The sequence below is a fragment of the Hemitrygon akajei genome, unplaced genomic scaffold (genome assembly GCF_048418815.1).
Source record: "Hemitrygon akajei unplaced genomic scaffold, sHemAka1.3 Scf000037, whole genome shotgun sequence".
NCBI classification, from domain to species: Eukaryota; Metazoa; Chordata; class Chondrichthyes; order Myliobatiformes; family Dasyatidae; genus Hemitrygon; species Hemitrygon akajei.
Window position 1 is genome coordinate 6,325,215 of NW_027331923.1, and position 26,108 is coordinate 6,351,322.

Sequence of the window (26,108 nt, forward strand, 5' to 3'; positions counted from 1 at the left end):
TCTCCAGACCCTGCCTGGGGACTTGTGCCACTCCTCAGGGTTATATATGGAACCTCTCAGACAGGGACAGGGAGTCGATTCCCCTTTCCAGACCCTGCCCAGGGATGTGCCACTCCTCAGTGTTATATATGGAACCTCTCAGACAGGGACAGGGAGTGGGTTCCCCTCTCCAGACCCTGCCCGGGGATGTGCCACTCCTCAGGGTTACATATGGAACCTCTCGGACAGGGACAGGGAGTGGATTCCCCTTTCCATACCCTGCCTGGGGACGTGCCACTCCTCGGGGTTATATATGGAACCTCTCAGGCAGGGACAGGGAGAGGGTTCCTCTTTTAAGACCCTGCCCGGGAACTCGCTCCACCAGGGTCAGGAACAGTTACTACCCCTCAGCCATCGGGCTGTGGAACAACACAGGATAACTGCACTCACTTGCTGTCCATAGAGATGCTCCCACAACAAATCATCGTACTGGGACTATCTCAAAATGAGTGAAATAAGAGGTGGTTTGACAGAGACAGATCGCATTCCTGTCTCAGAATTAGAGAAATGCAATCTCACAGGATATTTACAGTGGAAGGGCTGGAATGATGTTTCCCATAAGGTGTGGAACCAGTGCTCACAGACTCAAAATCCGAGGACAACTCAGCAGGACTGAGATAAGGAGAAATTTCCTCACCCAGAGTGCAGTGAATCATTGCAATTATCTCCACAAGGTTTCTAAATTGAGTGGACATATCCTGGGGCTCAGCGGTGATGGAAAGTTGCAGGAAAGTGGTGCTGAGGTCAAAAGTCAAGCATGTTCTGAGTGAAGGGCAGAAGAGGTGCAAGGGGCCGAATGGCCACGCCTTCTCTATTTCTGATTTTCTGAAACACGAGTTTACCTTTGCGCCTCACTGTTTCTTGTCCTGTCAGATTGAACAGGGGAGCGCTGAGAGCACCGGACATCTATCGGCAGCCGCTGCGGTTATTTCATGTTCTCGTTGTTTATTTGCATTGGCGAAGTTTGTTGTCTTCTGCACTCTGGTTGATCTTTCAGTGATCCAGATATAGTTACCGTTCTGTAGCTTTGCTCTGTATGTTTGTAGGAGTTGTATGTGGCGACTTATATGTACTCTGATAATAAAATTTACTTTGAACTTTGAGCCTCGGGGAACTTGCTTTGTTTCTGAGATCAAACTGTGACTGACAGCTCCAGCTCCCAGTAGCAGCCCGTCATCAGACACACTCACAGCCAATCAGAGAACAGCACTGGGAGAATCTTGCCTCCATTGGCTGAGGAGTGTCAGTGGGCGGGACGCTGGGCGGACCGAAGTTTGGAATCGGGAACGAGTGGACCCGGTGAGAGACCCGAGATTGGGAGCAGCTCCCCGGGTAAAGGCTGCAACAGCGGCCGGAGTTTTGAATCCTTCCGATGGCGGAGGTGAAGATTCGGGCGGAGATTCCGTGTGATGTTTCAGCCACACAGGGGGAGCCCGGTCTTTCCCCGCCGTGGATCGGGGCCTATTGTCCGGAGTTTCCTCCCAGACCTGTCTCCTGCTGCTGGGATACGGGAGCTGGCCCGCAGCGGCTGCCGATGGATCTCCGGAGCTGTGAGCGCTCCCCTGTGCAAAAGGACAGGCTGAAGGCCCAGGGAGAACCAGGCACAAAGGTAAACTCGTACTTTAGAAACAAATAAACAGACGCCCCTTGCGTCTGTTCCGCCTTTCACACAGAAATGCCTGATCTTTGACCTCAGCGCCACTTCCGCGCAACGTTCCCAGTATCGCAGAGCCCCAAAATTTGTCCTTCCAATTTAGAAATCTTGTAGAGAAAATTCCAAAGATTCACTGCCTTCTGGATGAGGATATTTCTTCTCATCTCAGTCGTGCTGAGGTGAACTCGGATTCTGTGACCCCAGTTCCTCACCACAGCGAAAGGAGACATCATTCCTGCCTCTACCCTGTCAATACCCTGTGAGACTGTGTCTGTCTCAGTCAGACGGCCTTTTATTTCTCTAATTTTGAGACAGGCCTGGTCAGTATAATCTCTCCGAGGACACTACCTCACCTCCTAAATCAATATGGGAAATCTCTTCATTCCCTTCATTCCACAGGCTGACTCCGGGAGGGAGACCAGACCTGTGCACAGTGTTCCATGTACGCTCTCACCAGGACCCCATATACCTTCAGAGGAGATCATTATTCTTGTATTCAAACCTTCCTTCCCATTCAATGCTCTTCATTTAATATCGAACTCAAACAGTGAGCAGACACAACACAGCCTCAGCCATGAATTTAAAGGGCAGGTGTTGCAACAGTTTGAGCTTCATACCGGGGGCCACAGAGCAAGCAGGGTGTCACAAAGGGAGGAATGTGGGAGTGTTGTATGTCTGAGCCCAGCTGTGTGTGTTTGTGTATCAGAATCAGGTTTAATATCACCGGCATATGTGGTGAAATTTGTTCCTTTGTGTCTGCAGTACATTGCAATATTTAGTAATAAAAACTACTGATTACAAATAGAATGTGTAAAATTATATTTAAAATGTAGTGCAAAACGAGAGGGAAAATACTGAGGGGGTGTTCATGGGTTCTTTGTCCATTCGGAAATCTGACAGTGGGGAAGAAGCTGTTCCTGAACCAGTGAGTCTGTCTCCAGGCCCCTGTACATCCTCCTTGATGGTAGCAATGAGAAGAGGTCATGTCCTGGGTGATGGGGGTCCTTAATGATGGATGCCACCTTTTGTGGCATCATCTTTTGAATGTGTCCTGGATGCTGTGGAGTCCAGTGCCCATGAAGGAGCTGGCTGAGTTTACAACTTTCTGCAGCATTTTCCGATCCTGTGCAGTGGCCTCTCCACACCAGGCAGTGATGCAACCAGTTAGAATGCTCTCCACAGTACATCTGTAGAAATTTGCAAGTGTCTTTAGTGACAGACCGATTCCCCTCAATCTCCGAATGAAATATAGCCGATGTTGTGCCTTCATTGTAACCGCATCAATATGTTGGGCCCAGGATAGTTCCTCAGAGATGTTGACAGGCAGGAAATGGAAACTGCTCACCCTTTTCACTTCTGATCCCACGATGAGGACTGGTGTGTGTTCCCTCGACTTTCCCTTCCTGAATCCACAATCAATTCCTTTGTCTTCATGATGTTGAGTGCAAGGTTGTTGTTGTGACACCATTCAACTTGCTGATCTATCTCACTCCTGTACTCCTCCTCGTCACCATCTGAAATTCCACCAACAATAGTTGTGTCATCAGCAAGTTTATAGATGAGCCTAGGCACACAGACGTGGTGTAGAGAGAGTAGAGCAGTGGGCTGAACATGCATCGTTGAGGTGTGCCGGTGTTGATTGTCAGCAAGGAGGAGATGTTATTTCTGATCCACACAGACTGTGGTCTCCTGGTGAGGATCCAGTTGCAGAAGGAGGTACAGAGGCCCAGGTTTTGGAGCTTGTTGATTACAATTGAGGGTCTGATTGTGTTGAATGCTGAGCTGTAATCAGCAGCCTGACTTGTGTATTGCTGTTGTCCGGGTGATCTAATGCTGAGTGGGGAGTCAGTGAGATTGCATTTGCTGTAGACAGATTGTGGCGATCGGCAAATTGCAGTGGGTCCAGGTCAATGCACAGACAGGAGTTGATTCTAGTCATGACCAACCCCCTCAAAGCACTTCATCACAGCTGTGAGTGTGTGTGCGTGCACGCTTGAAACAGTGATCCCAGTTTGATTCAGGAATCTTTCCGGTAGCTGGGGTTTCTCGAAAGAGGGGTCATTGTGATAGGACGACCGTTCTGATCGGAGCCAAATCATTTAGCCAGTCGATGCTGAATCTTTAGAAATTACAAAGCACATGTGTGTTTGAGAGAGTAATTTAAATGTAGAATTCAAAATTTACAAAGTAAGTTTATTATCGAAGTTTACGCATGTCACCATGTTCAATCCTGAGATTGGTTTTTTTTTTGGACGAACTCAGTAAATCCAAGAATCATGATTGAATCAATAAAAGCCCGAACCCAACATCGTAGACAAAATACAATGTGCAAAAGACAACAAACTGTGCAAATACAAAAGAAAAATAAATAAATAAATAATTACCATGAACAGGAGATGAAGCATCCGTGAATGTGTCCATGGGTTATAGGAACAGCTCAGTGATGGGGCAATTGAATTTGAGTAAGATTATCCCCTCTGTTTGAAGAACTTGATGTTTGAAGGGTGATAACAGTTCCTGAACCTGGTGGTGTGGGTCCTGAGACTCCTGCTCTTTCTTCCTGATGGCATCAGTGAGAAGAGATCATGTGCCACTTGGTGGGCTCCTTGATGATAGATGTAGCTTTCCTATGACAGCGCACCAGAGAAATGTGCGCAGTGGTGGGGTGGGATTTACCCGTGATGTACTGGGCAATATCCACTACTTTCTGTAGGATTTTCCTTTCAAGGGCTTTGGTGTTTCCATACCAGGCCATGATGTAACCACTGAACATATTCTCCACACACATCTGTAGAAGTTTGTCGAGGTTTTAGATGTCATGCTGAATCTTTGCAGGCTTTTAAGGAAATAGAGATGTTGCTGTGCTTTCTTCGTAATTGCACTTCCATGCTAGGCTCAAGACAGATCCTGGAAAGTGATGACATTGAGGAATTTAAGGTTGCTGACCCTCTCCGCCTTTGATCTCTGATGAGGACTGGCTCACTGATCTCCTGTTTCCTCCTCCTGAAGTCAATAATCAGCTCCTGGCTCTTGCTGACGTTAAATGAGAGGTTGCCATAAGACCATACGATATAGGAGCAGAATTAGGCCATTTGGCCCATCGAGTCTGCTCCGCCATTTCATTTTAGCTGATCAAATTTCCCTCTTGGCCCCAATCTCCTGCATTCTCCTGGTAGCCCATCATGCCCTGAACAATCAAGAAACTATCAACCCCTGCCTTAAATGTACATGAAGATTTGGCCTCCACAGCTGCCAATGATTCACTGTCCATAGAGTCCATAGATTCATTACTCTCTGGTGAAAGAAATTCCTCCTCATCTCCATTCTAAAGATACCGCTCTATTCTGAGGCTGTGTCCTTTGGTCTTAGACTCTCCCAAAAGAGGAAACATCCTCTCCATATCCACTCTATTAATCCTTTCACCATTTGATATATTTCAATTAGATCTCCTCTCATTCTTTTGAATTCCACTCAATACAGGCCCAGAGCCATCAAATACTTTTCATATGACAACACATTCATTTTGGGAATCATTGATGTGAATGTCTTTTGGACACTCTCCAGTTTCAGCACATCTTTTCTAAGATAAGGAGTCCAAAACTGCTGACAGTACTCCCAGTGAGGCCTCACCAGTGCTTTCAAAATTTTCAACAATACATCCCTGCGTTTATATTCTGTTCCTCTTGAAATGAATGCTGACATTACATTTGCCTTCTTCACCACAGACTCAATCTGCAAATTGACCTTTAGGGACTATTTAGAAAATAGTCAGCCCTGTCATTTCTTCGACCAAAGTGCATGCTGATACCCTTTGCTGACACTGTATTCCATCTCCCACTTCTTTGTCAATTCTCCTCATCTGTTGAAGACCTTCCATAGCCTCTCTATTTCCTTAAAATGACCTGACCCTCAACCATCTTCAAATTGTCTGAAAAAATTGCAGCAAGGTAATCAATTTCATCCTACACATCACTGACATTTAACAAAGAGTATCAGTCCCAACACAGACGACTGTGGAACCCACTCGTCAAGAGGCTCCCATTATACCCACTCTTTGCTTCCTGTCAATCAGCCACGGCTTTGTCCATGCTGGAATATTTCCTGTAATACCATGGGCTCGTGGGTTGTTAAAGCAGCTTCATGTGTGGCATCATGTCAGAAGCCGTCTGAAAATCAATCGATTCTACTTTGTCTGTCCTGCTTGTTATTTCTTAAAATAATTTCAACAGGTTTGTCAGGCAAGACTTTCCCTTCAGGAAACCATGCTGACTATGGCCTATTTTATCTTGTGACACGGTACTCTCAGACCTTATCATTAATAATCGACTCCAGCATCTTCCCAATCACTGAGGAGAGACTAACTGGCCTATAGTTTCCTTTCTTCTGCCTCTCTCCCTTCTTGAAGAGTGGAGTGACATTGGCAATTTTCCATTCTTGCTGAACCATTCCAGAACCCTGTGATTGTTGAATGTTCATTACTAATGGGTCCATAATCTTTTTAGCCACCTCTTTCAGAACGCTGGGGTGTACACCATCTGGGTCACGTGACTTATCTAACTTGGCCTTTCAGTTTCCCAAGAACCTTCACTCTGGTTCTGGTAACTTTGCACACTTCTGACTCCTGACACCTGGAAGTTCCACCATTATGCTGGTGTCTTCCTCAGTGAAGACAGACACAACATACTTATTCAGTTTGTCTGCCATTTCCTTGTCTCCCGTCACTGCCTCTCCAGCATCGTTTTCCAGCCACCCGAGAATTTATATTAGATAAAAAGTGGGGCACGTGTGCTTTAATAGGGCAAGAATGTTGCACCAACACACCAGACAAATCTGAAAATGTAACTCACCTGATGGATTATATTTGAGAGACAGCAGATAGAATGAGAGAAGTGGGAGAGCAGTTCCACAATGATAACCCCTTAGGAAGCTGGTGGACATTTGGGACTCTGGGAGGATAGTGGGATACTGGTTTACATTATACAGTTCCACAATGATAACTCCTCAGGAAGCCGGTGGCCATTTGGGACTGTGGGAGGATGGTGGGACACTGGTTTACATTGTACAGTTCCACAATGATAACCCCTCAGGAAGCCGGTGGCCATTTGGGACTCTGGGAGGATGGTGGGATACTGGTTTAGATAGATAGATACTTTATTCATCCCCATGGGGAAATTCAACTTTTTTTTCCAATGTCCCATAACTTGTTGTAGCAAAACTAATTACACACAATACTTAACTCAGTAAAAAAAAAATATGATATGCATCTAAATCACCGTCTCAAAAAGCATTAATAGCTATTAAAAAGTTCTTAAGTCCTGGCGGTAGAATTGTAAAGCCTAATGGCATTGGGGAGTATTGACCTCTTCATCCTGTCTGAGGAGCATTGCATCGATAGTAACCTGTCGCTGAAACAGCTTCTCTGTCTCTGGATGTACAGATTGTACAGTTCCACAATGATAACCCCTCAGGAAGCCGGTGGCCATTTGGGACTCTGGGAGGATGGTGGGAGACTGGTTTACATTGTACAGTTCCACAATGATAACCCCTCAGGAAGCCGGTGGCCATTTGGGACTCTGGGAGGATGGTGGGATACTGGTTTGCATCGTACAGTTCCACAATGATAACCTGTCAGGAAGCCGGTGGCCATTTGGGACTCTGGGAGGATGGTGGGATACTGGTTTGCATTGTACATTTCCACAATGATAACCCCTCAGGAAGCCGGTGGCCATTTGGGACTCTGGGAGGACGGTGGGATACTGGTTTGCATTGTACATTTCCACAATGATAACCCCTCAGGAAGCCGGTGGCCATTTGGGACTCTGGGAGGATGGTGGGACACTGTTTTGCATTGTACATTTCCACAATGATAACCCGTCACTAAGCCGGTGGCCATTTGGGACTCTGGGAGGATGGTGGGATTGTGTTTTATATTGTACACTTCCACAACGATAACCCCTCAGAAAGCCGGTGGCCATTTGGGACTCTGGGCGGATTGTGGGATACTGGTTTACATTGTACATTTCCACAATGATAACCCCTCAGGAAGCCGGTGGCCATTTGGGACTCTGGGAGGATGGTGGGATACCGGTTTACATTGTACAGTTCCACAATGATAACCCCTCAGGAAGCCGGTGGCCATTTGGGACTCTGGGAGATGGTGGGATACTGGTTTACATTGTACAGTTCCACAATGATAATCCCTCAGGAATCCGATGGCCATTTGGGACTCTGGGAGGATGGTGGGATACTGGTTTACATTGTACATTTCCAGAACGATAACTCCTCAGGAAGCCGGTGGCCATTTGGGACTCTGGGAGATGGTGGGATACTGGTTTACATTGTACAGTTCCACAATGATAATCCCTCAGGAATCCGATGGCCATTTGGGACTCTGGGAGGATGGTGGGATACTGGTTTACATTGTACATTTCCAGAACGATAACTCCTCAGGAAGCCGGTGGCCATTTGGGACTCTGGGATTTTGGTGGGATACTGTTTTGCATTACACATTTCCACAATGATAACCCCTCAGGAAGCCGGTGGCCATTTGGGACTCTGGGAGATGGTGGGATACTGGTTTACATTGTACAGTTCCACAATGATAACCCCTCAGGAAGCCAGTGGCCATTTGGGACTCTGGGAGGATGGTGGGATACTGGTTTACATTGTACATTTCCCCAATGATAACCCCTCAGGAAGCCGGTGGCCATTTGGGACTCTGGGAGGATGGTGGGATACTGGTTTACATTGTACAGTTCCAAAATGATAACCCCTCAGGAAGCCGGTGGCCATTTGGGACTCTGGGAGGATGGTGGGACACTGTTTTACATTGTACAGTTCCACAATGATAACCCGTCAGGAAGCCAGTGGCCATTTGGGACTCTGGGAGGATGGTGGGATTCTGGTTTACATTGTACATTTCCACAATGATAACCCCTCAGGAAGCCGGTGGCCATTTGGGACTCTGGGAGGATGGTGGGATACTGGTTTACATTGTACAGTTCCACAGTGATAACCCCTCAGAAAGCCGGTGACCATTTGGGACTCTGGGAGGATTGTGGGATACTGGTTTACATTGTACAGTTCCACAATGATAACCCCTCAGGAAGCCGGTGGCCATTTGTGACTCTGGGAGGATGGTGGGATACTGTTTTACATTGTACAGTTCCACAATGATAATCCCTCAGGAAGCCGGTGGCCATTTGGGACTCTGGGAGGATGGTGGGATACTGGTTTACATTGTACATTTCCACAATGATAACCCCTCAGGAAGCCGGTGGCCATTTGGGACTCTGGGAGGATGGTGGGATACTGGTTTACATTGTACATTTCCACAATGATAACCCCTCAGGAAGCCGGTGACCATTTGGGACTCTGGGAGGATGGTGGGATACTGGTTTACATTGTACATTTCCACAATGATAACCCCTCAAGAACCCGGTGGCCATTTGGAAATCTGGGAGGATGGTGGGATACTGGTTTACATTGTACAGTTCCCCTATGATAACCCGTCAGGAAGCCAGTGGCCATTTGGGACTCTGGGAGGATGGTGGGATACTGGTTTACATTGTACATTTCCACAATGATAACCCCTCAGGAAGCCGGTGGCCATTTGGGAGTCTGGGATTTTGGTCGGATACTGTTTTGCATTGCACATTTCGACAATGATAACCCCACAGGAAGCCGGTGACCATTTGGAACTCTAGGAGGATGGTGGGATACTGGTTTACATTGTAGAGTTCCACAATGATAACCCCTCAGGAAGCCAGTGGCCATTTGGGACTCTGGGAGGATGGTGGGATTCTGGTTTACATTGTACATTTCCACAATGATAACCCCTCAGGAAGCCGGTGGCCATTTGGGACTCTGGGAGGATGGTGGGATACTGGTTTACATTGTACAGTTCCACAATGATAACCCCTCAGGAAGCCAGTGGCCATTTGGGACTCTGGGATGATGGTGGGATACTGGTTTACATTGTACATTTCCACAGTGATAACCCCTCAGGAAGCCGGTGGCCATTTGGGACTCTGGGATGATGGTGGGATACTGGTTAACGTTGTACAGTTCCACAATGATAACCCCTCAGGAAGCCGGTGACCATTTGGGACTCTAGGAGGATGGTGGGATACTGGTTTACATTGTACAGTTCCACAATGATAACGCCTCAGGAAGCCAGTGGCCATTTGGGAATCTGGGAGGATGGTGGGATACTGGTTTACATTGTACATTTCCACAATGATAACCCCTCAGGAAGCCGGTGGCCATTTGGGACTCTGGGAGGATGGTGGGATACTGGTTTACAGTGTACATTTCCACAATGATAACCCCTCAGGAAGCCGGTGGCCATTTGGAAGTCTGGGATTTTGGTGGGATACTGTTTTGCATTGCATTTTTCGACAATGATAACCCCACAGGAAGCCGGTGACCATTTGGAAATCTAGGAGGATGGTGGGATACTGGTTTACATTGTACAGTTCCACAATGATAACCCCACAGGAAGCCGGTGACCATTTGGAACTCTAGGAGGATGGTGGGATACTGGTTTACATTGTACAGTTCCACAATGATAACCCCTCAGGAAGCCAGTGGCCATTTGGGACTCTGGGAGGATGGTGGGATTCTGGTTTACATTGTACATTTCCACAATGATAACCCCTCAGGAAGCCGGTGGCCATTTGGGACTCTGGGAGGATGGTGGGATACTGGTTAACATTGTACAGTTCCACAATGATAACCCCTCAGGAAGCCAGTGGCCATTTGGGACTCTGGGATGATGGTGGGATACTGGTTTACATTGTACATTTCCACAGTGATAACCCCTCAGGAAGCCGGTGGCCATTTGGAACTCTGGGATGATGGTGGGATACTGGTTTACGTTGTACAGTTCCACAATGATAACCCCTCAGGAAGCCGGTGACCATTTGGGACTCTAGGAGGATGGTGGGATACTGGTTTACATTGTACAGTTCCACAATGATAACGCCTCAGGAAGCCAGTGGCCATTTGGGAATCTGGGAGGATGGTGGGATACTGGTTTACATTGTACATTTCCACAATGATAACCCCTCAGGAAGCCGGTGGCCATTTGGGACTCTGGGATTTTGGTGGGATACTGTTTTGCATTGCACATTTCCACAATGATAACCCCTCAGGAAGCCGGTGACCATTTGGGACTCTAGGAGGATGGTGGGATACTGGTTTACATTGTACAGTTCCACAATAATAACCCCTCAGGAAGCCAGTGGCCATTTGGGAATCTGGGAGGATGGTGGGATACTGGTTTACATTGTGCAGTTCCACAATGATAACCCCTCAAGAATCCGGTGGCCATTTGGGAGTCTGGGAGGATGGTGGGCTACTGGTTTACATTGTACATTTCCACAATGATAACCCGTCAGGAAGCCGGTGGCCATTTGGGAGTCTGGGAGGATGGTGGGATACTGGTTTACATTGTGCATTTCCACAATGATAACCCCTCAGGAAGCCGGTGGCCATTTGGAACTCTGGGAGGATGGTGGTATACTGGTTTACATTGTACATTTCCACAATGATAACCCCTCAGGAAGCCGGTGGCCATTTGGGACTCTGGGATTTTGGTGGGATACTGTTTTGCATTGCACATTTCCACAATGATAACCCGTCAGGAAGCCGGTGGCCATTTGGGACTCTGGGAGGATGGTGGGACACTGTTTTACATTGTACAGTTCCACAATGATAACCCGTCAGGAAGCCAGTGGCCATTTGGGACTCTGGGAGGATGGTGGGATTCTGGTTTACATTGTACATTTCCACAATGATAACCCCTCAGGAAGCCGGTGGCCATTTGGGACTCTGGGAGGATGGTGGGATACTGGTTTACATTTTACAGTTCCACAATGATAACCCCTCAGAAAGCCGGTGACCATTTGGGACTCTGGGAGGATGGTGGGATACTGGTTTACATTTTACAGTTCCACAATGGTAACCCCTCAGGAAGCCGGTGGCCATTTGGGACTCTGGGATGATGGTGGGATACTGGTTTACATTGCACATTTCCACAATGAAAACCCCTCAGGAAGCCGGTAACCATTTGGGACTCTGGGAGGATGGTGGGATACTGGTTTACATTGTACATTTCCACAATGATAACCCCTCAAGAACCCGGTGGCCATTTGGGAATCTGGGAGGATGGTGGGATACTGGTTTACATTGTACAGTTCCACAATGATAACCCCTCAGGAAGCCAGTGGCCATTTGGGACTCTGGGAGGATGGTTGGATACTGGTTTACATTGTACATTTCCACAATCATTAACCCATCATGAAGCCGGTGGCCATTTGGGACTCTGGGATTTTGGTGGGATACTGTTTTGCATTGCACATTTCGACAATGATAAACCCTCAGGAAGCCGGTGACCATTTGGGACTCTAGGAGGATGGTGGGATACTGGTTTACATTGTACAGTTCCACAATGATAACCCCTCAGGAAGCCAGTGGCCATTTGGGAATCTGGGAGGATGGTGGGATACTGGTTTACATTGTACAGTTCCACAATGATAACCCCTCAGGAAGCTGGTGACCATTTGGAACTCTGGGAGGATGGTGGGATACTGGTTTACAGTGTGCATTTCCACAGTGATAACCCCTCAGGTAGCCGGTGGCCATTTGGGACTCTGGGATTTTGGTGGGATACTGTTTTGCATTGCACATTTCCACAATGATAACCCGTCAGGAAGCCTGTGGCCATTTGGGACTCTGGGAGGATGGTGGGATACTGGTTTACATTGTACAGTTCCACAATGGTAACACCTCAGGAATCCGGTGGCCATTTGGGACTCTGGGAGGATGGTGGGACACTGTTTTACATTGTACATTTCCACAATGATAACCCCTCAGGAAGCCGGTGGCCATTTGGGACTCTGGGAGGATGGTGGGATACTGGTTTACATTGTACAGTTCCACAGTGATAACCCCTCAGGAAGCCGGTGGCCATTTGGGACTCTGGGAGGATGGTGGGATACTGTTTTACATTGTACAGTTCCCCTATGATAACCCGTCAGGAAGCCGGTGGCCATTTGGGACTCTGGGAGGATGGTGGGATACTGGTTTACATTGTACATTTCCACAATGATAAACCCTCAGGAAGCCGGTGGCCATTTGGGACTCTGGGAGGATGGTGGGATACTGGTTTACATTGTACAGTTCCACAATGATAACCCCTCAGGAAGCCGGTGGCCATTTGGGACTGTGGGATGATGGTGGGATACTGGTTTACATTGTACATTTCCACAGTGATAACCCCTCAGGAAGCCGGTGGCCATTTGGGACTCTGGGAGGATGGTGGGATACTTGTTTACATTGTACAGTTCCACAATGATAACCCGTCAGGAAGCCGGTGGCCATTTGGGACTCTGGGAGGATGGTGGGATACTGGTTTACATTGTACATTTCCACAATGATATCCCCTCAGGAAGCCGGTGGCCATTTGGGACTCTGGGAGGATGGTGGGATACTTGTTTACATTGTACAGTTCCACAATGATAACCCGTCAGGAAGCCGGTGGCCATTTGGGACTCTGGGAGGATGGTGGGATACTGGTTTACATTGTACAGTTCCCCTATGATAACCCGTCAGGAAGCCGGTGGCCATTTCGGACTCTGGGAGGATGGTGGGATACTGGTTTACATTGTACACTTCCACAATGATAACCCGTCAGGATGCCGGTGGCCATTTGGGACTCTAGGAGGATGGTGGGATACTGGTTTACATTGTACAGTTCCACAATGATATCCCCTCAGGAAGCCGGTGGCCATTTGGGACTCTGGGAGGATGGTGGGAGACTGGTTTACATTGTACATTTCCACAATGATATCCCCTCAGGAAGCCGGTGGCCATTTGGGACTCTGGGAGGATGGTGGGATACTGGTTTACATTGTACAGTTCCACAATGATAACCCGTCAGGAAGCCGGTGGCCATTTGGGACTCTGGGAGGATGGTGGGATACTGGTTTACATTGTACGCTTCCACAATCATAACCCGTCAGGATGCCGGTGGCCATTTGGGACTCTGGGAGGATGGTTGGATACTGGTTTACATTGTACATTTCCACAATGATAACACCTCAGGAAGCCGGTGGCCATTTGGGACTTTGGGATTTTGGTGGGATACTGTTTTGCATTGCACATTTCCACAATGAAAACCCCTCAGGAAGCCGGTAACCATTTGGGACTCTGGGAGGATGGTGGGATACTGGTTTACATTGTACATTTCCACAATGATAACCCCTCAAGAACCCGGTGGCCATTTGGGAATCTGGGAGGATGGTGGGATACTGGTTTACATTGTACAGTTCCACAATGATAACCCCTCAGGAAGCCAGTGGCCATTTGGGACTCTGGAAGGATGGTTGGATACTGGTTTACATTGTACATTTCCACAATCATTAACCCATCAGGAAGCCGGTGGCCATTTGGGACTCTGGGATTTTGGTGGGATACTGTTTTGCATTGCACATTTCGACAATGATAAACCCTCAGGAAGCCGGTGACCATTTGGGACTCTAGGAGGATTGTGGGATACTGGTTTACATTGTACAGTTCCACAATGATAACCCCTCAGGAAGCCAGTGGCCATTTGGGAATCTGGGAGGTTGGTGGGATACTGGTTTACATTGTACAGTTCCACAATGATAACCCCTCAGAAACTGGTGACCATTTGGAACTCTGGGAGGATGGTGGGATACTGGTTTACAGTGTGCATTTCCACAGTTATAACCCCTCAGGTAGCCGGTGGCCATTTGGGACTCTGGGATTTTGGTGGGATACTGTTTTGCATTGCACATTTCCACAATGATAACCCGTCAGGAAGACGGTGACCATTTGGGACACTGGGAGGATGGTGGGATACTGGTTTACATTGTACAGTTCCACAATGATAACCCGTCAGGAAGCCTGTGGCCATTTGGGACTCTGGGAGGATGGTGGGATACTGGTTTACATTGTACAGTTCCACAATGATAACACCTCAGGAATCCGGTGGCCATTTGGGACTCTGGGAGGATGGTGGGACACTGTTTTACATTGTACATTTCCACAATGATAACCCCTCAGGAAGCCGGTGGCCATTTGGGACTCTGGGAGGATGGTGGGATACTGGTTTACATTGTACAGTTCCACAATGATAACCCCTCAGGAAGCCGGTGGCCATTTGGGACTCTGGGATGATGGTGGGATACTGGTTTACATTGTACATTTCCACAGTGATAACCCCTCAGGAAGCCGGTGGCCATTTGGGACTCTGGGAGGATGGTGGGATACTGTTTTACATTGTACAGTTCCCCAATGATAATCCCTCAGGAAGCCGGTGGCCATTTGGGACTCTGGGAGGATGGTGGGATACTGTTTTACATTGTACAGTTCCTCTATGATAACCCCTCAGGAAGCCGGTGGCCATTTGGGACTCTGGGAGGATGGTGGGATACTGTTTTACATTGTACAGTTCCTCTATGATAACCCCTCAGGAAGCCGGTGGCCATTTGGGACTCTGGGATGATGGTGGGATACTGGTTTACATTGTACAGTTCCACAATGATAACCCGTCAGGAAGCCGGTGGCCATTTGGGACTCTGGGAGGATGGTGGGATACTGTTTTACATTGTACAGTTCCACAATGATAACCCGTCAGGAAGCCGGTGGCCATTTGGGACTCTGGGATGATGGTGGGATACTGGTTTACATTGTACAGTTCCACAATGATAACCCGTCAGGAAGCCGGTGGCCATTTGGGACTCTGGGAGGATGGTGGGATACTGGTTTACATTGTACGCTTCCACAATGATAACCCGTCAGGATGCCGGTGGCCATTTGGGACTCTGGGAGGATGGTTGGATACTGGTTTACATTGTACATTTCCACAATGATAACCCCTCAGGAAGCCGGTGGCCATTTGGGAGTCTGGGATTTTGGTGGGATACTGTTTTGCATTGCACATTTCGACAATGATAACCCCACAGGAAGCCGGTGACCATTTGGAACTCTAGGAGGATGGTGGGATACTGGTTTACATTGTACAGTTCCACAATGATAACCCCTCAGGAAGCCAGTGGCCATTTGGGACTCTGGGAGGATGGTGGGATTCTGGTTTACATTGTACATTTCCACAATGATAAACCCTCAGGAAGCCGGTGGCCATTTGGGACTCTGGGAGGATGGTGGGATACTGGTTTACATTGTACAGTTCCACAATGATAACCCCTCAGGAAGCCGGTGGCCATTTGGGACTGTGGGATGATGGTGGGATACTGGTTTACATTGTACATTTCCACAGTGATAACCCGTCAGGAAGCCGGTGGCCATTTGGGACTCTGGGAGGATGGTGGGATACTGGTGTACATTGTACATTTCCACAATGATATCCCCTCAGGAAGCCGGTGGCCATTTGGGACTCTGGGAGGATGGTGGATTACTTGTTTACATTGTACAGTTCCACAATGATAACCCGTCAGGAAGCCGGTGGCCATTTGGGACTCTGGGAGGATGGTGGGATACTGGTTTACATTGTACACTTCCACAATGATTACCCGTCAGGATGCCGGTGGCCATTTGGGACTCTGGGAGGATGGTGGGATACTGGTGTACATTGTACATTTCCACAATGATATCCCCTCAGGAAGCCGGTGGCCATTTGGGACTCTGGGAGGATGGTGGGATACTGGTTTACATTGTACAGTTCCACAATGATAACCCGTCAGGAAGCCGGTGGCCATTTGGGACTCTGGGAGGATGGTGGGATACTGGTTTACATTGTACAGTTCCCCTATGATAACCCGTCAGGAAGCCGGTGGCCATTTGGGACTCTGGGAGGATGGTGGGATACTGGTTTACATTGTACGCTTCCACAATCATAACCCGTCAGGATGCCGGTGGCCATTTGGGACTCTGGGAGGATGGTTGGATACTGGTTTACATTGTACATTTCCACAATGATAACACCTCAGGAAGCCGGTGGCCATTTGGGAGTCTGGGATTTTGGTGGGATACTGTTTTGCATTGCACATTTCGACAATGATAACCCCACAGGAAGCCGGTGACCATTTGGAACTCTAGGAGGATGGTGGGATACTGGTTTACATTGTACAGTTCCACAATGATAACCCCTCAGGAAGCCAGTGGCCATTTGGGACTCTGGGAGGATGGTGGGATACTTGTTTACATTGTACAGTTCCACAATGATAACCCGTCAGGAAGCCGGTGGCCATTTGTGACTCTGGGAGGATGGTGGGATACTGGTTTACATTGTACAGTTCCCCTATGATAACCCGTCAGGAAGCCGGTGGCCATTTCGGACACTGGGAGGATGGTGGGATACTGGTTTACATTGTACACTTCCACAATGATAACCCGTCAGGATGCCAGTGGCCATTTGGGACTCTGGGAGGATGGTGGGATTCTGGTTTACATTGTACAGTTCCCCTATGATAACCCGTCAGGAAGCCGGTGGCCATTTGGGACTCTGGGAGGATGGTGGGATACTGGTTTACATTGTACGCTTCCACAATGATAACCCCTCAGAAAGCCGGTGACCATTTGGTACTCTGGGAGGATGGTGGGATACTGGTTTACATTGTACAGTTCCACAATGATAACCCCTCAGGAAGCCGGTGGCCATTTGGGACTCTGGGAGGATGGTGGGATACTGTTTTACATTGTACAGTTCCACAATGATAATCCCTCAGGAAGCCGGTGGCCATTTGGTACTCTGGGATTTTGGTGGGATACTGTTTTGCATTGCACATTTCGATAATGATAAACCCTCAGGAAGCCGGTGACCATTTGGGACTCTAGGAGGATTGTGGGATACTGGTTTACATTGTACAGTTCCACAATGATAACCCCTCAGGAAGCCAGTGGCCATTTGGGAATCTGGGAGGATGGTGGGATACTGGTTTACATTGTACAGTTCCACAATGATAACCCCTCAGGAAGCCGGTGACCATTTGGGACTCTGGGAGGATGGTGGGATACTGGTTTACAGTGTGCATTTCCACAATGATAACCCCTCAGGAAGCCAGTGGCCATTTGGGACTCTGGGATTTTGGTGGGATACTGTTTTGCATTGCACATTTCCACAATGATAACCCGTCAGGAAGCCGGTGGCCATTTGGGACTCTGGGAGGATGGTGGGATACTGGTTTACATTGTACAGTTCCACAATGATAACCCCTCAGGAATCCGGTGGCCATTTGGGACTCTGGGAGGATGGTGGGATACTGGTTTACATTGTACGCTTCCACAATCATAACCCGTCAGGATGCCGGTGGCCATTTGGGACTCTGGGAGGATGGTTGGATACTGGTTTACATTGTACATTTCCACAATGATAACACCTCAGGAAGCCGGTGGCCATTTGGGACTTTGGGATTTTGGTGGGATACTGTTTTGCATTGCACATTTCCACAATGAAAACCCCTCAGGAAGCCGGTAACCATTTGGGACTCTGGGAGGATGGTGGGATACTGGTTTACATTGTACATTTCCACAATGATAACCCCTCAAGAACCCGGTGGCCATTTGGGAATCTGGGAGGATGGTGGGATACTGGTTTACATTGTACAGTTCCACAATGATAACCCCTCAGGAAGCCAGTGGCCATTTGGGACTCTGGGAGGATGGTTGGATACTGGTTTACATTGTACATTTCCACAATCATTAACCCATCAGGAAGCCGGTGGCCATTTGGGACTCTGGGATTTTGGTGGGATACTGTTTTGCATTGCACATTTCGACAATGATAAACCCTCAGGAAGCCGGTGACCATTTGGGACTCTAGGAGGATTGTGGGATACTGGTTTACATTGTACAGTTCCACAATGATAACCCCTCAGGAAGCCAGTGGCCATTTGGGAATCTGGGAGGTTGGTGGGATACTGGTTTACATTGTACAGTTCCACAATGATAACCCCTCAGAAACTGGTGACCATTTGGAACTCTGGGAGGATGGTGGGATACTGGTTTACAGTGTGCATTTCCACAGTTATAACCCCTCAGGTAGCCGGTGGCCATTTGGGACTCTGGGATTTTGGTGGGATACTGTTTTGCATTGCACATTTCCACAATGATAACCCGTCAGGAAGACGGTGACCATTTGGGACACTGGGAGGATGGTGGGATACTGGTTTACATTGTACAGTTCCACAATGATAACCCGTCAGGAAGCCTGTGGCCATTTGGGACTCTGGGAGGATGGTGGGATACTGGTTTACATTGTACAGTTCCACAATGATAACACCTCAGGAATCCGGTGGCCATTTGGGACTCTGGGAGGATGGTGGGACACTGTTTTACATTGTACATTTCCACAATGATAACCCCTCAGGAAGCCGGTGGCCATTTGGGACTCTGGGAGGATGGTGGGATACTGGTTTACATTGTACAGTTCCACAATGATAACCCCTCAGGAAGCCGGTGGCCATTTGGGACTCTGGGATGATGGTGGGATACTGGTTTACATTGTACATTTCCACAGTGATAACCCCTCAGGAAGCCGGTGGCCATTTGGGACTCTGGGAGGATGGTGGGATACTGTTTTACATTGTACAGTTCCCCAATGATAATCCCTCAGGAAGCCGGTGGCCATTTGGGACTCTGGGAGGATGGTGGGATACTGTTTTACATTGTACAGTTCCTCTATGATAACCCCTCAGGAAGCCGGTGGCCATTTGGGACTCTGGGAGGATGGTGGGATACTGTTTTACATTGTACAGTTCCTCTATGATAACCCCTCAGGAAGCCGGTGGCCATTTGGGACTCTGGGATGATGGTGGGATACTGGTTTACATTGTACAGTTCCACAATGATAACCCGTCAGGAAGCCGGTGGCCATTTGGGACTCTGGGAGGATGGTGGGATACTGTTTTACATTGTACAGTTCCACAATGATAACCCGTCAGGAAGCCGGTGGCCATTTGGGACTCTGGGATGATGGTGGGATACTGGTTTACATTGTACAGTTCCACAATGATAACCCGTCAGGAAGCCGGTGGCCATTTGGGACTCTGGGAGGATGGTGGGATACTGGTTTACATTGTACGCTTCCACAATGATAACCCGTCAGGATGCCGGTGGCCATTTGGGACTCTGGGAGGATGGTTGGATACTGGTTTACATTGTACATTTCCACAATGATAACCCCTCAGGAAGCCGGTGGCCATTTGGGAGTCTGGGATTTTGGTGGGATACTGTTTTGCATTGCACATTTCGACAATGATAACCCCACAGGAAGCCGGTGACCATTTGGAACTCTAGGAGGATGGTGGGATACTGGTTTACATTGTACAGTTCCACAATGATAACCCCTCAGGAAGCCAGTGGCCATTTGGGACTCTGGGAGGATGGTGGGATTCTGGTTTACATTGTACATTTCCACAATGATAAACCCTCAGGAAGCCGGTGGCCATTTGGGACTCTGGGAGGATGGTGGGATACTGGTTTACATTGTACAGTTCCACAATGATAACCCCTCAGGAAGCCGGTGGCCATTTGGGACTGTGGGATGATGGTGGGATACTGGTTTACATTGTACATTTCCACAGTGATAACCCGTCAGGAAGCCGGTGGCCATTTGGGACTCTGGGAGGATGGTGGGATACTGGTGTACATTGTACATTTCCACAATGATATCCCCTCAGGAAGCCGGTGGCCATTTGGGACTCTGGGAGGATGGTGGATTACTTGTTTACATTGTACAGTTCCACAATGATAACCCGTCAGGAAGCCGGTGGCCATTTGGGACTCTGGGAGGATGGTGGGATACTGGTTTACATTGTACACTTCCACAATGATTACCCGTCAGGATGCCGGTGGCCATTTGGGACTCTGGGAGGATGGTGGGATACTGGTGTACATTGTACATTTCCACAATGATATCCCCTCAGGAAGCCGGTGGCCATTTGGGACTCTGGGAGGATGGTGGGATACTGGTTTACATTGTACAGTTCCACAATGATAACCCGTCAGGAAGCCGGTGGCCATTTGGGACTCTGGGAGGATGGTGGGATACTGGTTTACATTGTACAGTTCCCCTATGATAACCCGTCAGGAAGCCGGTGGCCATTTGGGACTCTGGGAGGATGGTGGGATACTGGTTTACATTGTACGCTTCCACAATCATAACCCGTCAGGATGCCGGTGGCCATTTGGGACTCTGGGAGGATGGTTGGATACTGGTTTACATTGTACATTTCCACAATGATAACACCTCAGGAAGCCGGTGGCCATTTGGGAGTCTGGGATTTTGGTGGGATACTGTTTTGCATTGCACATTTCGACAATGATAACCCCACAGGAAGCCGGTGACCATTTGGAACTCTAGGAGGATGGTGGGATACTGGTTTACATTGTACAGTTCCACAATGATAACCCCTCAGGAAGCCAGTGGCCATTTGGGACTCTGGGAGGATGGTGGGATACTTGTTTACATTGTACAGTTCCACAATGATAACCCGTCAGGAAGCCGGTGGCCATTTGTGACTCTGGGAGGATGGTGGGATACTGGTTTACATTGTACAGTTCCCCTATGATAACCCGTCAGGAAGCCGGTGGCCATTTCGGACACTGGGAGGATGGTGGGATACTGGTTTACATTGTACACTTCCACAATGATAACCCGTCAGGATGCCAGTGGCCATTTGGGACTCTGGGAGGATGGTGGGATTCTGGTTTACATTGTACAGTTCCCCTATGATAACCCGTCAGGAAGCCGGTGGCCATTTGGGACTCTGGGAGGATGGTGGGATACTGGTTTACATTGTACGCTTCCACAATGATAACCCCTCAGAAAGCCGGTGACCATTTGGTACTCTGGGAGGATGGTGGGATACTGGTTTACATTGTACAGTTCCACAATGATAACCCCTCAGGAAGCCGGTGGCCATTTGGGACTCTGGGAGGATGGTGGGATACTGTTTTACATTGTACAGTTCCACAATGATAATCCCTCAGGAAGCCGGTGGCCATTTGGTACTCTGGGATTTTGGTGGGATACTGTTTTGCATTGCACATTTCGATAATGATAAACCCTCAGGAAGCCGGTGACCATTTGGGACTCTAGGAGGATTGTGGGATACTGGTTTACATTGTACAGTTCCACAATGATAACCCCTCAGGAAGCCAGTGGCCATTTGGGAATCTGGGAGGATGGTGGGATACTGGTTTACATTGTACAGTTCCACAATGATAACCCCTCAGGAAGCCGGTGACCATTTGGGACTCTGGGAGGATGGTGGGATACTGGTTTACAGTGTGCATTTCCACAATGATAACCCCTCAGGAAGCCAGTGGCCATTTGGGACTCTGGGATTTTGGTGGGATACTGTTTTGCATTGCACATTTCCACAATGATAACCCGTCAGGAAGCCGGTGGCCATTTGGGACTCTGGGAGGATGGTGGGATACTGGTTTACATTGTACAGTTCCACAATGATAACCCCTCAGGAATCCGGTGGCCATTTGGGTCTCTGGGAGGATGGTGGGACACTGTTTTACATTGTACAGTTCCACAATGATAACCCGTCAGGAAGCCAGTGGCCATTTGGGACTCTGGGAGGATGGTGGGATTCTGGTTTACATTGTACATTTCCACAATGATAACCCCTCAGGAAGCCGGTGGCCATTTGGGACTCTGGGAGGATGGTGGGATACTGGTTTACATTGTACAGTTCCACAATGATAACCCCTCAATAAGCCGGTGGCCATTTGGGACTCTGGGACGATGGTGGGATACTGGTTTACATTGTACATTTCCACAGTGATAACCCCTCAGGAAGCCGGTGGCCATTTGGGACTCTGGGAGGATGGTGGGATACTGGTGTACATTGTACATTTCCACAATGATATCCCCTCAGGAAGCCGGTGGCCATTTGGGACTCTGGGAGGATGGTGGGATACTGGTTTACATTGTACAGTTCCACAATGATAACCCGTCAGGAAGCCGGTGGCCATTTGGGACTCTGGGAGGATGGTGGGATACTGGTTTACATTGTACAGTTCCCCTATGATAACCCATCAGGAAGCCAGTGGCCATTTGGGACTCTGGGAGGATGGTGGGATACTGGTTTACATTGTACACTTCCACAATGATAACCCGTCAGGATGCCGGTGGCCATTTGGGACTCTGGGAGGATGGTTGGATACTGGTTTACATTGTACATTTCCACAATGATAACCCCTCAGGAAGCCGGTGGCCATTTGGGAGTTGGGATTTTGGTGGGATACTGTTTTGCATTGCACATTTCGACAATGATAACCCCACAGGAAGCCGGTGACCATTTGGAACTCTAGGAGGATGGTGGGATACTGGTTTACATTGTACATTTCCACAATGAAAACCCCTGAGGAAGCCAGTGGCCATTTGGGACTCTGGGAGGATGGTGGGATTCTGGTTTACATTGTACATTTCCACAATGATAACCCCTCAGGAAGCCGGTAGCCATTTGGGACTCTGGGAGGATGGTGGGATACTGGTGTACATTGTACATTTCCACAATGATATCCCCTCAGGAAGCCGGTGGCCATTTGGGACTCTGGGAGGATGGTGGGATACTGGTTTACATTGTACAGTTCCACAATGATAACCCCTCAGGAAGCCGGTGGCCATTTGGGACTCAGGGAGGATGGTGGGATACTGGTTTACATTGTACAATTCCACAATGATAACACCTCAGGAATCCGGTGGCCATTTGGGACTCTGGGAGGATGGTGGGACACTGTTTTACATTGTACATTTCCACAATGATAACCCCTCAGGAAGCCGGTGGCCATTTGGGACTCTGGGAGGATGGTGGGATACTGTTTTACATTGTACAGTTCCCCTATGATAACCCGTCAGGAAGCCGGTGGCCATTTGGGACTCTGGGAGGATGGTGGGATACTGTTTTACATTGTACAGTTCCTCTATGATAACCCCTCAGGAAGCCGGTGGCCATTTGGGACTCTGGGATGATGGTGGGATACTGGTTTACATTGTACAGTTCCACAATGATAACCCGTCAGGAAGCCGGTGGCCATTTGGGACTCTGGGAGGATGGTGGGATATTGGTTTACATTGTACGCTTCCACAATGATAACCCGTCAGGATGCCGGTGGCCATTTGGGACTCTGGGAGGATGGTTGGATACTGGTTTACATTGTACATTTCCACAATGATAACCCCTCAGGAAGCCGGTGGCCATTTGGGAGTCTGGGATTTTGGTGGGATACTGGTGTACATTGTACATTTCCACAATGATATCCCCTCAGGAAGCCGGTGGCCATTTGGGACTCTGGGAGGATGGTGGGATACTGGTTTACATTGTACAGTTCCACAATGATAACCCCTCAGGAAGCCGGTGGCCATTTGGGACTCAGGGAGGATGGTGGGATACTGGTTTACATTGTACAGTTCCACCATGATAACACCTCAGGAATCCGGTGGCCATTTGGGACTCTGGGAGGATGGTGGGACACTGTTTTACATTGTACATTTCCACAATGATAACCCCTCAGGAAGCCGGTGGCCATTTGGGACTCTGGGAGGATGGTGGGATACTGGTTTACATTGTACAGTTCCACAATGATAACCCCTCAGGAAGCCGGTGGCCATTTGGGACTCTGGGATGATGGTGGGATACTGGTTTACATTGTACATTTCCACAGTGATAACCCCTCAGGAAGCCGGTGGCCATTTGGGACTCTGGGAGGATGGTGGGATACTGTTTTACATTGTACAGTTCCCCTATGATAACCCGTCAGGAAGCCGGTGGCCATTTGGGACTCTGGGAGGATGGTGGGATACTGGTTTACATTGTACAGTTCCCCTATGATAACCCGTCAGGAAGCCGGTGGCCATTTGGGACTCTGGGAGGATGGTGGGATATTGGTTTACATTGTACGCTTCCACAATGATAACCCGTCAGGATGCCGGTGGCCATTTGGGACTCTGGGAGGATGGTGGGATACTGGTTTACATTGTACAGTTCCCCTATGATAACCCGTCAGGAAGCCGGTGGCCATTTGGGACTCTGGGAGGATGGTGGGATATTGGTTTACATTGTACAGTTCCACAATGATAACCCGTCAGGAAGCCGGTGGCCATTTGGGACTCTGGGAGGATGGTGGGATACTGGTTTACATTGTACAGTTCCCCTATGATAACCCGTCAGGAAGCCGGTGGCCATTTGGGACTCTGGGAGGATGGTGGGATATTGGTTTACATTGTACGCTTCCACAATGATAACCCGTCAGGATGCCGGTGGCCATTTGGGACTCTGGGAGGATGGTTGGATACTGGTTTACATTGTACATTTCCACAATGATAACCCCTCAGGAAGCCGGTGGCCATTTGGGAGTCTGGGATTTTGGTGGGATACTGTTTTGCATTGCACATTTCGACAATGATAACCCCACAGGAAGCCGGTGACCATTTGGAACTCTAGGAGGATGGTGGGATACTGGTTTACATTGTACAGTTCCACAATGATAACCCCTCAGGAAGCCAGTGGCCATTTGGGACTCTGGGAGGATGGTGGGATTCTGGTTTACATTGTACATTTCCACAATGATAAACCCTCAGGAAGCCGGTGGCCATTTGGGACTCTGGGAGGATGGTGGGATACTGGTTTACATTGTACAGTTCCACAATGATAACCCCTCAGGAAGCCGGTGGCCATTTGGGACTGTGGGATGATGGTGGGATACTGGTTTACATTGTACATTTCCACAGTGATAACCCGTCAGGAAGCCGGTGGCCATTTGGGACTCTGGGAGGATGGTGGGATACTGGTGTACATTGTACATTTCCACAATGATATCCCCTGAGGAAGCCGGTGGCCATTTGGGACTCTGGGAGGATGGTGGGATACTTGTTTACATTGTACAGTTCCACAATGATAACCCGTCAGGAAGCCGGTGGCCATTTGGGACTCTGGGAGGATGGTGGGATACTGGTTTACATTGTACAGTTCCCCTATGATAACCCGTCAGGAAGCCGGTGGCCATTTCGGACTCTGGGAGGATGGTGGGATACTGGTTTACATTGTACACTTCCACAATGATAACCCGTCAGGATGCCGGTGGCCATTTGGGACTCTGGGAGGATGGTGGGATACTGGTGTACATTGTACATTTCCACAATGATATCCCCTCAGGAAGCCGGTGGCCATTTGGGACTCTGGGAGGATGGTGGGATACTGGTTTACATTGTACAGTTCCACAATGATAACCCGTCAGGAAGCCGGTGGCCATTTGGGACTCTGGGAGGATGGTGGGATACTGGTTTACATTGTACGCTTCCACAATCATAACCCGTCAGGATGCCGGTGGCCATTTGGGACTCTGGGAGGATGGTTGGATACTGGTTTACATTGTACATTTCCACAATGATAACCCCTCAGGAAGCCGG

At 48.6% G+C, this 26,108-nt stretch overlaps 1 protein-coding gene across 2 annotated transcripts in view; it reads left to right on the top strand.

Moving 5' to 3' along the window:
* LOC140720184 (uncharacterized) overlaps positions 1-26,108 on the top strand; it is a 94,983-nt gene that overhangs the window by 30,026 nt on the left and 38,849 nt on the right. Inside the window, exon 1 of one of the 2 annotated variants that reach the window (XM_073035067.1) lies at positions 1,612-1,648. The exons of the other annotated variant lie outside the window; for it this stretch is intronic. The gene's annotated coding sequence lies outside the window, so the exon portion shown is untranslated. Of the gene's footprint in view, positions 1-1,611; positions 1,649-26,108 lie in introns of those variants that run through there. 2 annotated transcript variants of the gene reach the window in all.